General features: G+C 38.2%; 1 pseudogene; it reads left to right on the forward strand.

Moving 5' to 3' along the window:
• The first annotated feature begins 14,686 nt into the window (after positions 1–14,686).
• LOC105746764 (olfactory receptor 4K14-like) lies at positions 14,687–15,474 on the forward strand (annotated as a pseudogene).
• Positions 15,475–15,772: the final 298 nt, after the last annotated feature.

Below are 15,772 nucleotides of genomic sequence, written 5' to 3' on the forward strand. Positions count from 1 at the left end.
CCTCAGACAGCATCTCAGTTGGCCATGATTCTTTGCCTAGTGGGGTGACCCAAACTTTCATCCTTGAAGATTCTGGGCCATTGTTAGTCCTGCTTGGATTGGGTTGTTGCAAATTTCCGTTGACTTTAATCACAGGGCATCACAGTACTAAGAGAAATCCTGGAGGACATCCTGTATTCCAGGCAAACTCTTCTATACCCTGATTAAGTAGATGCAGTCCTGTTTTCCCCTGATAGGATCAATCACTTCAGCCAGCAAAGTAATTACCTTCTTTGCCTGTTGATTCAGAGGCGAGAGGATCTCTAAGTGGCCAGGTGGTGGTCTTAACTTCCAGTTCAATGGAATCATTTTTGTGTTCCCTGGTGGAAGCAGTCCTCCTTTCAGACCTAATACCTGTAGACCAGCAGAATTTAAGGTTGGAGGGATAGGAAGCAAATGTTTTCTAGTGGATCTCTAGCAGTAATAATGAATGGTGTCACAACCATTTCCACCCCTTGATTACTGACCTATGAATCCTGGCTATGGGAGAAAAAAGCACCATAGAGTGTACACTGATTTAGAGCATACACAGTCTCCTGGAGAGCATTGCTCCAGCCCTGCAAGGTATTGCTACCTAGTTGTCACCATAATTTGAATCTTCAATAGGCCATTTCACCATTCTATCAATCCAGCTGCTTCAGGATGATGGGGAACATGGTAAGACCAGTGAATTCCATGGGCATGTGCCCATTCCCATACATCATTTGCTGTGAAATGAGATTTTTTATCAGAAGCAATGCTGTGTGGAATGCCATGGAGATGGGTAAGACATTCAGTAAGGCCACAGATAGTAGATTTTGAAGAAGCATTGCATGTGAGGAATGCAAACCCATATCTGGAGTATGAAACTATTAAAGTTAAAACAAATTGCTGCCCCTTCCATGATGGAAGTCATACAATAAAATCAAACTGCCACCAGGTATCAGGCTGATCACCTCAGGGAAGAATGTTATATTCGGGGCTGACTGTGGGTCTCTGCAGCTGGCAGATTAGACACTCAGCAGTGACTATTGCTAAGTCAGCCTTGGTGAGGGAAAGTCCATGTTGATGAGCCCATGCATAACCTCCATCCCTACCTCCATTGCCACTTTTTTCATGAGAACATTGGGCAATGACATGAGTGGCTGCAGAAAGAGGCTAAGAATTAATCACAGAGCAGGTCATCTTATTCATTTGATTATTAAAGTCTTCCCCTGCTGAAGTCACCCTGTGGGGAGCATTCACATGGGACACAAATATTTTCAGTTTTTTGCCCACTCAGAAAGATCTATCCACATATTACTTCCCCAGGCCACTTTGTCACCAATTTTCCAATCATGTTTCTTCTAAGTTCCTAATCATCCAACCTAACCATTAGCAACAGCCCATGAATCAGCATACAAACACATCTCTAGCCATTTCTTCTTCCAAGCAAAGTGCACAACAAGATGCCCTTCTTAAAGTTCTGCCAAGTAGGATGATTTGCCATCACCACTGTCCTTCAGGGATGACCCAGAAAGGTACTGCAGTGCTGCAGCTGCTCACTTTCAGGTGATACAAGCATATTATGGAGAGTCATCTGTAAACTAGGCCAGAGTTTTATTTTCCTTAGTCAAGTGATTTTAAGGGATTTCCCAAGAAACCAAAGAAGTGGCTTGGGAAAGAGAATGTAACGTAGTGAGGGGTGTATGTGTGACCATGGGCATATGGCATACTTCCTCATGTAAATTTCTTGTGCCTTCAAGACCCCCTTGAGCCCTATCTTGTGTATAACATTTTATTTTAAGGGATGGTGCTGCTTAACTTTATGGTTATGGACAATATTTAGCTCATGATAGGCAACTCAGTCTCATGATAAACTGATAGCCCATGGTTATGCATTCACTCTCTCTTAAGGTCCAGTAGCAGGCCAAAAGCTGTTTCTTAAAAGGAGAGTAGTTATCTCCAAATGATGGCAGGATTTTACTCCAAAATCCTAAGGGTCTGCATCATGATTCTCCTATAGAGGCCTGCAAATGTCTCCAGATAACATCTCTATTTGCCACTGAAACTTCCAGCATCATTGGATCTGTTGGATCAAATGGTCCAAGCAGTAGTGCAGCATGCACAGCAGTCTGGACCTTCAGAGAGACTTCTCTTCTTCTGGCCACAATCATAACTAGCAGGTTTCTGGTCACTTTGTAGATGGGCCAGGGTAGCACACCCAAATGAGGAATGTGTTGTCTCCAAAATCCAAATAGAACATCTAAATGTTGTGCCTCCTTTTTGGTCATATAAGGGGTCAGATGCAACAACTTATCCTTCACTTTAGAATGTTGTGGGTGCTGTTGTAAAGCACAAGAAATTTGCTGGCTTTTATAAATGGTATTTATTTGAGGTGGAAGCTTGCAGTTAGTAGGCCCTAGAATATCTAACTCAAAGGTACTTCCTCACCAAATTCTGTGCCATGTGTTGAAGCAATGTGGCAGGCAATGTCTGCAGGGTTCAGCTTGCCTTCTTCCTCTTAAGGCTCCATGGTCCCAGCTTCTTCTTATCTTAGTTGTAAACCAGGATAAGGCTCAATTCTCTTCTTGGGGCTCATTTTTTTCCTGGCTCAACTGTTCTATTCTCTTCAGCTGCAAACTTTCAATCTCATCTCTCTTCCCAAGGCCTCTGCTGTGTTTATGGAGCTGTCTCTCTTCTGCTGTGTTCTTCTCTGTGTCTATTTCCATGTGTTCTTGATTCCACACCTTATTGACATGGTCCAATCAAAGCTGGAATCTTAGAATAATTTAACCAAAGGCAGCTCAGCTGACTCTAATACAATCAAAGATTATCACACCAAGAGGAACAGAACAGTTTATATACACAATCAAATACCTTTTTTTGGTATTCATATTAGTATCAAACTGCTACAAATGGATATCTTGACATAAGCCATGCCATGGGACACATAGAAATTTCACTGATGTGGAAGACACCTGTATTTTTGTTGGATTTATCTCCCAGTCTCTTTCATGCAAATGCATTATCAATAAGTCTAGAGTCATTGCTACTTCTTGCTCACTAGGTCCTTTCAACATGATATTATCAATATAATGGATGAATGTGATGTCAGTGGGATGAAGGGACAATCAAGGGCCCTGAGGAGAATATTATGACAGGACTGGAGAGTTGATATACCCCCTGAGATAAGCTAGTGAAAGTTTATTGCTGGCCATGCTAGCAGAAAGAAAACTGTTTCTGGTGTTCCTTAATAATGGCAATTGAGAAAAAAAAGCATTCGCCAGATCAATAGCTGTATACCAGCTACCAGATTTTGTGTTGATTTGCTCAAGCAGTGATACCATATCTGGAGAGCAGCTACAATTCTAGTCACCACCTGGTTAAGTTTATGATAATCTATGGTCATTCTCCAAGATGCATCTGTTTTCTACACAGGCCAAATAGGACAGTTGAATGGGGGTGTGGTGGAGTCACCATCCCTGCATCCTTCAAATCCTTGATGGTGGCACTAATCTCTGAAATCCCTCCTGGAATCTGGTATTGCTTTTGATTTACTATTTTGCTAGGTAGGGGCAGTACTAGTGGTTTCCACTTGGCTTTCCTACAATAGTAATCCTCACTCCACAAGTCATGGATCCAATGTAAGTATTTTACTGAGTATTTTTATTCCATTTATGCATTCTGGAACTGGAAAAATAACCACAGAATGGACCCACTGGACTGGACCCACTGGACCCACTGTAAGATAGATCTGAGCTAAAACTCCATCAGTCACCTGACCTCCATAAATCCCTACTCTGACTGATGGACCACAGTGACATTTTGGATCTCCTGGAATTGATGTCACTTCTGAGTCAATATCTAATAATTTCCAAAATGCCTAATCATTTCCTTTTCCTCAATGCACAGTTACACTGGTAAAAGGCTATAAGTATCTTTGGAAAAAGTTGGGAGGAAGATTAACAGTATAAATTTTTGTCAGTGTAACAGGGCCTTCCCCAAGGAGGGGTTGCCTCCCTCATTCAAGGAGCTCTGGGTCTGTAAACTGTCCCAAGTCTAGGAATGAAAGAACCATGATTCCCTGTCTGTAACTCGTTAAGGTTTTGTTCACTCACTCGACCTAGAACACTTATACTTATAAAGATCAAGTAGGAATTTAGTAGACTGCTCATCTATTTCAATTCTAGGGGACCCATGACCTAGTAGTGAATGTCATAACTCTATGATAACTCTATGCAACTCAGTCACTTTTGATTTATGCCTTGATTCTGCCTTTCATTGCAGTAGCCACACCCACCTTGTCTTCGGTGATTCAATGCAGATACTTGACTTTTACTGGCCAAAGATCTAATTATTCCCATAATGTTTAAGGATTCTAGTTCCATTACAGAATTTCCTACAGTAATATCTGGGCTACAGAGATGAGCAACCACAGAGCTCTTCAGGCAAGATAGAACTAGTCTTACAAATTTATTCCTCACACTCCTGGTTAAAGGTGTGTCCTCTGGACATTCCTGGGGTGTGTGGGCAGTCTTAAATAGCAAATCCATTCTAGCATTCCAATCTCTCTAAGCCTTTGAATTCCCTCTTCTACTGTATACCAGAGTAAATTAGGCATCTCAGTCTAAGGCATGCTAGTCCTTCTTTTAGTCCATGTTTCAGTCAGTCACCCAAACAAACTGTTAGAGTCCTTTCTAACCCCTCAAGTTACAGTGTTGAATCCAGAATTTCTGCTAAGTGGGCCCATATCAATAAATTTAGCCTGATATAACTCAATATTCCTTCCACCATTATCCCATACCATTAGTATCCATTGTCACACATATTCCTCTGATTTGTCTATATATGTTGGAAAATTTATGCAATTCTTTTTGAGTATAGCATACTTCCTCATGGGTCACATTTTGTATTTCAACTTTGGGGGGTTTTGTGATTTTAGCCTAGTAATAGTGAAGCAGGCTAGTAAGATAGGGAATTAATAGATGAATCTGGAACCTGGCAAGAAGTCCACATGGACATTAACAACCCCAAGATGGCTGCTGGAAGTCCCTACCCCAAGATTCTGCCTCTCAGAAGAAGACCTTCTCCAGAACCAGGAGTAGCCATGGATATTCCCCCAAGGACTTTATCATTGGGCTCTCCTGGGAGACTGATGGAGGAAATAACCTAGAACTCCTCCCCTACCATTAGCAAAGGGGTGGAATAATTAGCAGTTTAAAAGGCAGCACCTGAACTGATTTCTCTCTCTTGAGCTCTCTTGCCTCTGAGCCTGGGCTCCAGTGGCTTCTCCCCTGCTTGGACTGGGAGGAGGTCCAGATTCCCTGGGGCTGACTAGAGGCTAGGAGATAAAAGGTTGACATTGTATGATCTCCACAGGGTAGGCCAAAACAGATTAATCTGGCAAAGTGTCAGCAGAATTTAGGGTTCCAATGTCCCCACTGATATCATCATCATCCCATATGTCTCCATCCCAATCCTCAGGGTTCCACTTCTTTCAAAACAATGCCTTCACTTTAAAAACAGATACCCTGTGGGGTTGAGATTTTCATGTCCTTTGTAACTTTGTGTCTGGCTTTCAGAGATCTCAATTCTGTGGCATCATGAAACAAGATTCTCTTTCAGAGCACACATAGAAACTTTCACATCATTCACAAGGCATTTAAGTTGCAAATTTGAAGCCTTTAGCTCATCACTTTTCTCTTGTAACTGTAATCAGAGTATCCTGAAGGAGCCAGAAAACATCATTGTACTTTTTGATTTCACAAAACTATGTTAAGATATTGAAAGCACTCTCGCCCAGATCCTTGCCTCTTATATCCATGGAAGTCGGGGAATAAAGTGATGCTATTTTGCATATCTCCATTGTCCACTCATGCCATGGACTGTTAGTGGCCTCTTGATTATTGGAAAGGGAGTCATTAATATCCTTAAGTCCAATTAGAGTAGAGAACCAATTGCAAAACCCCCAGAACCACTTCAGAAATCCAGTGTTTAAGATTCTGTTCCTCAAGAACTACCACGCTTCTGGTGCCACGCTGAATTAGTCAGAATTTTCTAGAGAAACAGAATCAACAAGAGATATCTTAAAATGTATAAGACTTTGTAAAATTCTTTCACATGACCATGGGGATGAGCAAGTTCAAATTCCATAAGCAGGTTACAAAACCGGGGCTCCAATGAAGGTCATTGAGGAGTTCCCAGGAGATGTTGGTTGTCTGAAGATAAGGTGGAAATTTCTCTCTGAACGCTGCAATCACTTCCCCTTTTAAGGCATTCAAATGGCTGGATAAAATGTCACTCTTTGTTGATGGCAGTCTCCTTGGTTGATTGTATATGTAATCAGCCATCTACGCAATAAACTCACTGGGACTAAACTCCATAATTGTCCTTGTATTACACTTAGCCCAGGGCTTACTTACTGGAAACAATTACTTGGCTGAGTTGACATATTAGTATAATCATCACAGACCCTCAACAAACATATATTAGTGATAGAAGCCAAATGTTCCAAACACATACCTGTATCATTTTTTTATTGGTTAGAGTACATAATACAGTCTTTTGGCACCCTACAATGATCTTGAGTTTCAAATCCTAAATGGAATTTATTTTCTTTCTTAAAGAATTATAAAGCAAGTGAATGGAAATTCAGTTGAATGCAACAGCAATAAAATTCTGAAAAAAAATGCACATGCAGTTTTCATTTCCCTTAATATGGGAACAATATAAACAAAATTGCAGAATTAAAATAATGCAGTTATCTTCATTGACTGCCTACTCTATACCATTGTTTTACATATTATCTTCAATGCTTTTATCATTACCCCAAATTGCTAATGAGAAAAGTATATACAATAATGTGAATAAAGTTTTGTCAAGATATAGACTTGCTTTATGTCTACTTATAATTCATGGATCTACCTGATTTCTATGAATATGCATTTATTAAATGACAGTGCATGATGAAAAAGAAAGTTTATTTCCTACAAAGAAATTTAAAGAGTAGATCATAGCAATAATAAAGTACCAGAATATGTCCCTTAATCCAACAAAATATAAAAAATAAATAATAGAAATTTCATAATTTGAAATCTAGTTTAAACATGTCCTCTAAGTTTGGAATAGAACTCTACTTAAGCACACACCTACATATAGGTGGTGTTAAAGGACTAATGGTAAATTATTTGGTTGTACTGTGTTAGTTTATAGCCTCTCTTTATCCCTACTGGTACACATATACTCATCCACTGCATTTGTCCTCATTCTGTATTTTAAGTAACTTTTTCCTAGCCAGAATGTTGGAAATCTTCATATGTTCTTATAAGACCAACCTGAATGTAAAGTACTACTTCTGTGGATTTCCTAGATATTCCCAAAACAAGAAGGGCATAAGAATGAAAAATACAGCTTGTATTATCTTGTAATAAACACTGCCTTGGCAATATCCAATTAGTACATGCTCTCAACTAAAATGCTTAGCACTTTCTTTCATTATATCCAAGCTTAGTGCTTACACATTCGTCAGCTAGGCAGATTCTCCTGAAGTCCTACTGCTTTTATTAGAATTATCTTTGCAGATATTAATCTAGAAGACTAGTAACTGTGCACATTCCCTAGACAAAACCTCTAATGACTGACAGTTTTAATTTCCAAATTAATGGAAATATTTTTGTCTAAACTGGTGGATGTATCCTTTCTAAGGAAACAAGCAGGGATCGAAGTTGTGAGGAAGGGAAGAAAATATTTTATGGGCAGGAATTTAGATGTAATACTGAAAGGAGCTGTTCCACTTTTAAACATTCATTCCAAAATTTAGAGAATGAAGACCTTGTCATGCAAGGGAGTCATAAAATAGTTTTCTGCATTTCATCACATAATTCTTTTATGCCACTTCTTCCTTGGTGACCAGGTATATGATACCATTAACTTCCATGAGTATGATCTCTTTGCTGCACTTATTTTGCAATATATGAAATTCCACTTAAAATAGGTTAACAGGCACAGGGATGCTTTCACTTTAAGAACAGCATTTTCTGGAGTCCAGAAAAGACTCAGACCAGGACATTCCACCCTCTGGACCCCCAAACAAAATACATGTTCTTTCCATATGCAAAATAGATTCATTCCATCACAATATTTCAAATGCCTTAAATCATATCAAGAACAATGTTAAAATCTCATTAAAATCACTAATAAGCAGTCTGTCTTGGGGCAAAATTCTGCTCTGGTTCTAAACCTGACTTTTGTCCTCATACTATAATTGTTCTTTGTCTTCCATGACTTTGACTTTAAGAGTACAGACCAAGGAATTTGTAGAATCTGTCCGTTTGTGTTTGCCTGAGGTTTCCTCATATTAAATTTAAGTTGTTCATTTTGGCTAGTAACAATAATGAAAGCTTAATGTAACAGTTTGATATTATTGATGAATTCTGAAAAGAAATATTGGATTTTATTCATAAACTGGTCTTTTCCTCTGGGCATATGAGATTATATTGGGTTCAGAGATTGAACCCAAATATTATGTAATCAAGTAAACCTTTTTTATCGGTAGGACTTTGAGTACCCAACCCCTTGGTGGGTAGGGACTCACACATAAAAGCCATGGTAAAGGACAAGTATGGATTTTTTTAAATGTTGCAGTTTTGATGTTAGAGTTTGATAATGAAGTCTTAAGCTGGAACCCCAGGAAGAGAGGAGCCCTGAACCCAGAGAGAGAAGCAAGAACCTGGAAGGGATCCCAGGGAGTCTGAATCCTTGCAGATGTCAGCAGTCATCTTGTTCCAACACGTGAAATTAGACTTTGGTGAGAGAAGTAACTTGTGCTTTATGGCCTGGTATTTATAAGCTCCTACCCCAAATAAAACCAACCAATTTCTGGTAGTTTGCATCAGCACCCCTTTGGCTGACTAATATACTTAATATTTAGTGAATCCTGATGACTATGCCAAAATATTCTGCTAAGGAAGAGGCAGAAACTATAAATGCTATGCAAAGGCAGCTTTATTCAATTAAATGAGTTTCAAGTTATATCAAATGATTATAATAATAATAGTAGAAAATAATTAATTAGAGATATTGAAAAGAATTAATGTACATAAAAACACTCACCAAATTGGGGGAAAACACAACATCTTATCTTTTAGGAGTCCAGGAAGCCCCTTTGATGGCTGATCAGAAATCCGATTGGAAAAATGGTCCCACACAGAGCCTCCCCTCCTGGGTGAGACTTCAACTGGCAGCCAAAAGGGGCTTCACTTTTATAAGATAACAAATCTATATCTCAAGGTGGTCATGCAACTCATAATTTGTCAACTCTGCTGGAACAACAATGCCCATCTCCAGGGGAATGCCCAGTTCCCCCAAAGAGGCACATCATGCCCCAAAGTGCTCTATTCTATACATAGATGAGTAACTAAAACTATAAGAACACATACTTCCCATATTCAATATTCATCATCTTAGACAGTTGCTATGATTCCTTGAATAAAACAGAAACTACAGAGCAGGGATTCATGTTGAGGCATCCCTGTGTTTATTCTAAAAGTGTTGTTAAGCATAAATTGTACATAGGAGACAGATCCCTGGTCATTTATTAACTCAAGGCTACCTTTTACTGTGATTGTACAATTCTTAATCCATTGTAAATCATATTCTACTACATACCAACCCTCAGCTGGAGAGGTTTTCATCTTGAATTCAAAATAGAAACCCTAAAAGACAGCTTTTCCACTCTATTCCACTTTTTGGAGGACTGGATCAAAGGCAGGTTGAACCACATTCAAATTCCATAGTCATAACATGGTCACTTCTTCCCCTTGGTGTGAGATAAGGAGGTGGAATCTTCCTGCCTTTTATATAAAAGTAATCAGGGAAGTAGACTTGGCCCAGTGGATAGGGCATCCGTCTACCACATGGGAGGTCCACAGTTCAAACCCCGGGCCTTCTTGGCCCATGTGGAGCTGGCCTATGCACAATGCTGATGCACGCAAGGAGTGCCATGCCATGCAGGGGTGCCCCCCCACATAGGGGATCCCCACATGCAAGGAATATGCCCTGTAAGGAGAGACACCCAGTGCGAAAGAAAGTGCAGGCTTCCCAGGCATAGCACCGCACACACAGAGAGCTGACGCAGCAAGATGATGCAACAAAAAGAAACACAGATTCCTGTGCTGCTGACAACAACAGATGCGGACAAAAAGAAGAACATGCAGCAAATGGACACAGAGAACAGACAACTGGGGTGGGGGGCAGGAAGAGAGAGAAATAAATAAAAATAAAATAAAATAAAAGTAATCATCAGTGGTCATATAGGTGGAGACTGCTATTGCATGTGATTCCTTAAAAGTTTTGAACACCTTAAGTGTTTTTAATCCTATTAGAGTGTTCCCTGGTTTACTAAAAAAGAACAAAACAAGATTATATTTTCCAAACACCCTTGCCACCATCAAGTGGCATAGGTAAGACTTATCAGTATGACAGGTATACTACTATGGGTGACTTTTATTTCTGTTTGAGTCCCATATACAGGTTGCTGAAATTGTAATTTCATTTTTTTGCACTAGGGGGAGCAAAGGTTTCATATATGTAGGGCTAGACATGCCAGTGACATTTAACCTATTATAGTCCAGTGAGAGTGGGTGTGAGATCAGCAGTAAGAGAAGGTCTCCAGAGACAGTTTTGCAATATATGTTTGGGCCTTGTTCTTATAAACAAAGGAAATCCTCTTTCTCTACTACTTCCATCAATTCTGTGAAGTTTATAAAGACACCCAGCAATCCCTCCAGGTAAAACCAGTAGTGTAGATTACATGTTTTGTAATTATTAATAAAACATCATGACCCAATTTTTTTTATTTTCCCTTTCGTATTTGGGGACCTATTAGTATATTTATAAATAAACTTATACTATTGAAGTGTTATAATATGATAAGCAAGAACAAAATATTATGGCATAGAATGAAATATAAGAACTCAGTTGGTTATGTCATGCTGTCATTGTATACTACTATCATTAAAACTATATAGACAGTATTGTCAATAAAATATTATATCTGCATTATATAGTTGCATTAAATAATCTGCTTTTGACACTATAACATTTTATTCAATCCAAATTTATCCAAATAAAGGAAAAATAGCCAAATAACAAGAATTTCTTTCATCCTAATATGCTGGGAAGACTTTTCTGACAGATCCTCAGGGTCTCTTGAACTTTGGTGTTTGTTTAAAATAGTTCATGATAACATTTATAATATTGTATTGAATTTAGTTATATATGATCATTATTGAATTAAATTATAAAATAAAGGACAAATGACATTTTCCTTTTTCATAGAAAGATAAGGGATCTAAGTCATGGCTACTTATTTATTCTGTGGCTTTTGTTCCCTGCATTTCAAAATGTCAGATAAGATATAAATGTATGAAAACTTCCAAGTTCATGGTTAAAAATATGAATTTTGTGTTCTATTGATTAAAAAATTACTAAACCTCTTTTATACAAGAGTGGTCTTGACAGGCAGGGACTTCAGTTGTGCAATGGTACTCTGGTAAATAACATCAATATTAAAAGATTAGTAGTTGATGTAAGTAATGATATAATATATTGATGGCTATATTTCAGTTATGCTTAAGAAAGAGTGCCTGCAAGCACAGGCCAAAATGTCCTTTAAACCTGACAAAAGCCAACTGAGCTTTAAGCATAAAGTATCTGTAAAAGTGGACTGTAAATGAGGATAGGCATTTGATTACAGGTTACAACACTGCTGTAAATTGCTCAGTTAACCTAAGATAATAAGCTAAACAAAGGGGCAGTAGTGGAAGGACAAGCATCTGGTTACAACAGTGTTGTAACTTCTTCAATTAATATAAGATAACAAGTAAAAAAACAAATAATCTAAAATAACTTGTAACTATAGTTATCAGTAAAATCGCTGTATGTTATAGGAGTCTAAAACACTTTTTATGTCTCTCAGTTATTTACATTAATAGTGTTCAGAGAGGTCATTTTACTTGTGCCAATATATTTTGAAGGTGGCAAACATGGCTGGGAAATAATGTTGTCTGTCTTCTGGAAGTCCATCTGGGACTTCTGAGAAGAAACCCTACATGACACCTCTGTTGGTAGATGTCTCCCTTGCAGCATGGTGGCTGGGTTCCATAAAGGAATGAAAAAGGGAAAATTTTCTAAGAAGTCCAGGCAGAAGTTTGAAAGTCCTTTCTTGCTAGACTTAGAAGTCACACAACATTAGATCCACCATACTCTGTGGATAAAGGCCAAGTCACTAGGTCAGACAAAATTCAAGGGGAGGGCAATTATACAACAGGTTAAAAGCTGGGATGTGTGGCACTTATTTGGAAACTACCACAAACTTTAACTATCTTAATATAATAAACAAACTGGTGTATACACATGAGGAAATATTGCAGCATTAAGAAGAAATGAAGTCATGAAGCATATGACAACATGCATTAACCTGGAGGACTTTAGGTTGAGTTGAAATAGAATAGTAACTATGTATGACAGGAGAAGCATAGAGAGAAGAGTTTCTTTGCTTTATTAATATTATTATTGGAATAATGAAAATGTTCCCAAAATGACTGAAACAATGAAAGCACATCTATATGACTATACCAAATACCATATTGTACATTTTGGATGGATTTTTGCTTTATCAATATGTATCAATAAAATTGGTTTAAAAAATACATTAAAGCCACATAAGAGAAGATTTGAATTGTTCGAAGGCAGAATAAATGATTTAGAAGACAAACATCCAAACTGGAAAAGACAGGAGAACAGAAAGAGAAGAGAATGACAAAAAATGTAACAGGTTCTCAGGGAATTGAACAACATGAAAGGCAGTAATATATGTATTATCATTACCCCAGAAGAAGAAGAGAATGGAAAAGGCCCAGAAAGAATAGTTAAGGAAATGACTGAAAACTCCCCAACTCTTATGAAAAACATAAATATTAATACCCAAGAAGGACAACACATCCTGTAAAAAACAAATCTGAATAGAGTAAAAAATTTTGAGTACAAATACAACATGGAATATTTATCTGTAGTTAGTAGTTACAGTAGCTACTGGCTGCAGCATTTCTACTTTGTAAATGAAAGCAAAAAGTCTTTCAATTGCTCCTGAATGCTGACCCTTGTTCTCCTAGCAGATATTCAAAACAGAGATGATTATTTTCCAGACTAAACCAATAATCCTAATACCATATGTCTTAGTTTGCTAAAGGCTGCCAAAGCAATATATCAGAAATGGGTTGGCTTTTATTTAATTGGAATTTATTTGATTAAAAGCATACAGAACAATGGATGCTTTTAACTCTCTCTCCAAACCCTGTGTTAAACCCTGGGATGGCAGAACTATCCCTACACGATGGGGCAGCAGGACCACCTTCTTCAAATGCTGGGGCAAACTCACCCTTTCTGCACACATGGGTGAGATCAATCTCTTGGCCAAGGAAGATGTCTTAAGGCCAGACCTTAGCTTCCATACTTTTGCTCCTGACATCATTTTTCCTTCTGTCTCACCCCTCTCTTTCTTTTTTATTCCTGGCTGGTAGTGGTTTCATTCATACAGATTTTGCAAAAAGCTTGTTCATTTTGCAAGCAGGAAACATGGGTCCCAGCTAACAGACCATTTGACTTTTCACAGGTTCTTTCACCGTGAAAGGGTTAGGACGCATCATGGGTCCTGAAATCTAATCAAAGGTCTTTAACTGAAGGGATCTAATCAAAGTGATCTAATTAAAAGTTACCTTAATTGAATCTAACCAAAAGTTCCCACATACAATAGGTTTATATAAACATGAATGGGTTAGCATAAGAACATTCTTTTCTGAGGTCCAAAAAAAGACTTAGATCAATACAAAAAAAAAAGGGAGACATTGTATGCCCAAAAGCCTGTTATGTTATGACAGTTAATGCTTGTCCCACCATATATTTTAGAACAACTTAAAGATGTAATTTTAAAATATCTTATAGAAAAGGATCGCATGAGGCTTAAAAGAATTATTACACAAAAAAACTTGTAATGTTGAATCATGTCATTTGTTCTATATTTCAATATGAGTTTACAATCATCTTCCTGAGAGCATGACCTTGGTTTTACTTATTTAATGTAATGGATGTTGTTGGTGACCCACTAAGATACATTTTACTGGGATAGTGGACAAAAACTAGTTTTCAGGTGACACCCAATCAATTTTGTCCTTTTTATTGTGCCCTATTCAACTTTCCACAGTTTTTCTGCTGTGAAAATTCCACTGATAAATCTTTTATATAGGACTACTATCTCTGGGTGTGCTTCTTGGGAAGCCAATCTTAGGCACATAATGTCATTTTTGGCCACAAAGCTGTGCATATTTGGCTAAGATTTGTCTCATGATTGTACTTCTCACTTCTATATGAAAATATAAAAAGTCTCAGGTAAACACCAAATTTTAAAAGTAAATTTCCATGTGCAATCAATTAACTATCTAACTTTCTCTCTCAGCTATAGGAGATAAAAATCTGAATAAATGGATATAGGAAATCAATCTGTTGTGTCAGAATTTGTGCTCTGGGACTTTGCCATTCTTGGAATATGCAGATATTACTCTTAATAATATTTTTTATTTTTAACCTGGCCATCATACTTGGAAATACTTTTGTCACAATCTTAGTCATCATGAACCTCCATCTACACTCCCCTATGTACTTCTTGCTGGCCAACCTGTCCTTTCTTGATATGTTGTTTTCCCCAGTCACCATACCTAAAATGATCACAGACTTTCTCTGAGAGATCAAGACCATTTCCTTTGGAGGATGCATGTGCCAGATTCTCTTTGTCCATTTGACTGAGGAAGTGAGATAGTGCTGCTTGTAGTTACAGCCTATGACTGCTACGTGGCCATCTGTAAGCCCTTGCATTACTCCACCATTATGAGCCTGCAAAAGTCCACTGGGTTGGTGTTGGCTTCCTGGGTAATTGGCTTTGTGCATGCCATGAATCAAATGGCCGTGATTGTGCAGCTGCCTTTCTGTGGCCCCAGAGAAGTAGACAGCTTCTTTTGTGATATACCCCTGGTAATCAAGCTTGCATGCAAGGATTCCTATACATTGGGAATACTAATGAATCCTAACAATGGCATCCTTACCATGACCTGCTTTATTCTTTTGCTGATATCCTATACATATATTCTCTTAACTGTCTGCCAAAGCTCTAAAACTGGTGCATTGAAGGCACTTTCTACCTGCACTGCCCACATCAATGTTGTGGTACTCTTCTTTGTGCCTGGCAGCTTCATCTATGTTTCGCCACTCAGCATCACTTGGGTAGACCAATTTCTTGCTGTTTTTTATTCTGTCCTCATACCTCTTTTAAATCCATCCATTTATACCTTGAGAAATAAAGAGATAAAAAATGCTATGAAGCATTTTCAAAGCTGCTATATAAATTTCAAGGGAAATATTTAATAGTCAAAAGATATCATTTTGAGAAACTTCATAGCATAAATATCTTATAATACAGGAGGAGGAGATGGAGAGAGAGAGTATATATACAACCACTCACCAGAACAGGGGAAAATCAAACATCTGGTCTCTCACATGGCTGGAAAGTTCTTTCCAACAGCTGGCCAGAGTCCCCGATTGGAATCATGGTTCCAGCAGAGCATCCGCTCCTAGGTGAGACCTCGACCAGCAATCTAGAGGCGGGCCCTTTTAAGGAACTCTGAAACTTCAGATTTCTGCCAATTTTGCAACTCATGAATGA

The sequence above is a fragment of the Dasypus novemcinctus genome, chromosome 3, assembly GCF_030445035.2.
Source record: "Dasypus novemcinctus isolate mDasNov1 chromosome 3, mDasNov1.1.hap2, whole genome shotgun sequence".
NCBI classification, from domain to species: domain Eukaryota; kingdom Metazoa; phylum Chordata; class Mammalia; order Cingulata; family Dasypodidae; genus Dasypus; species Dasypus novemcinctus.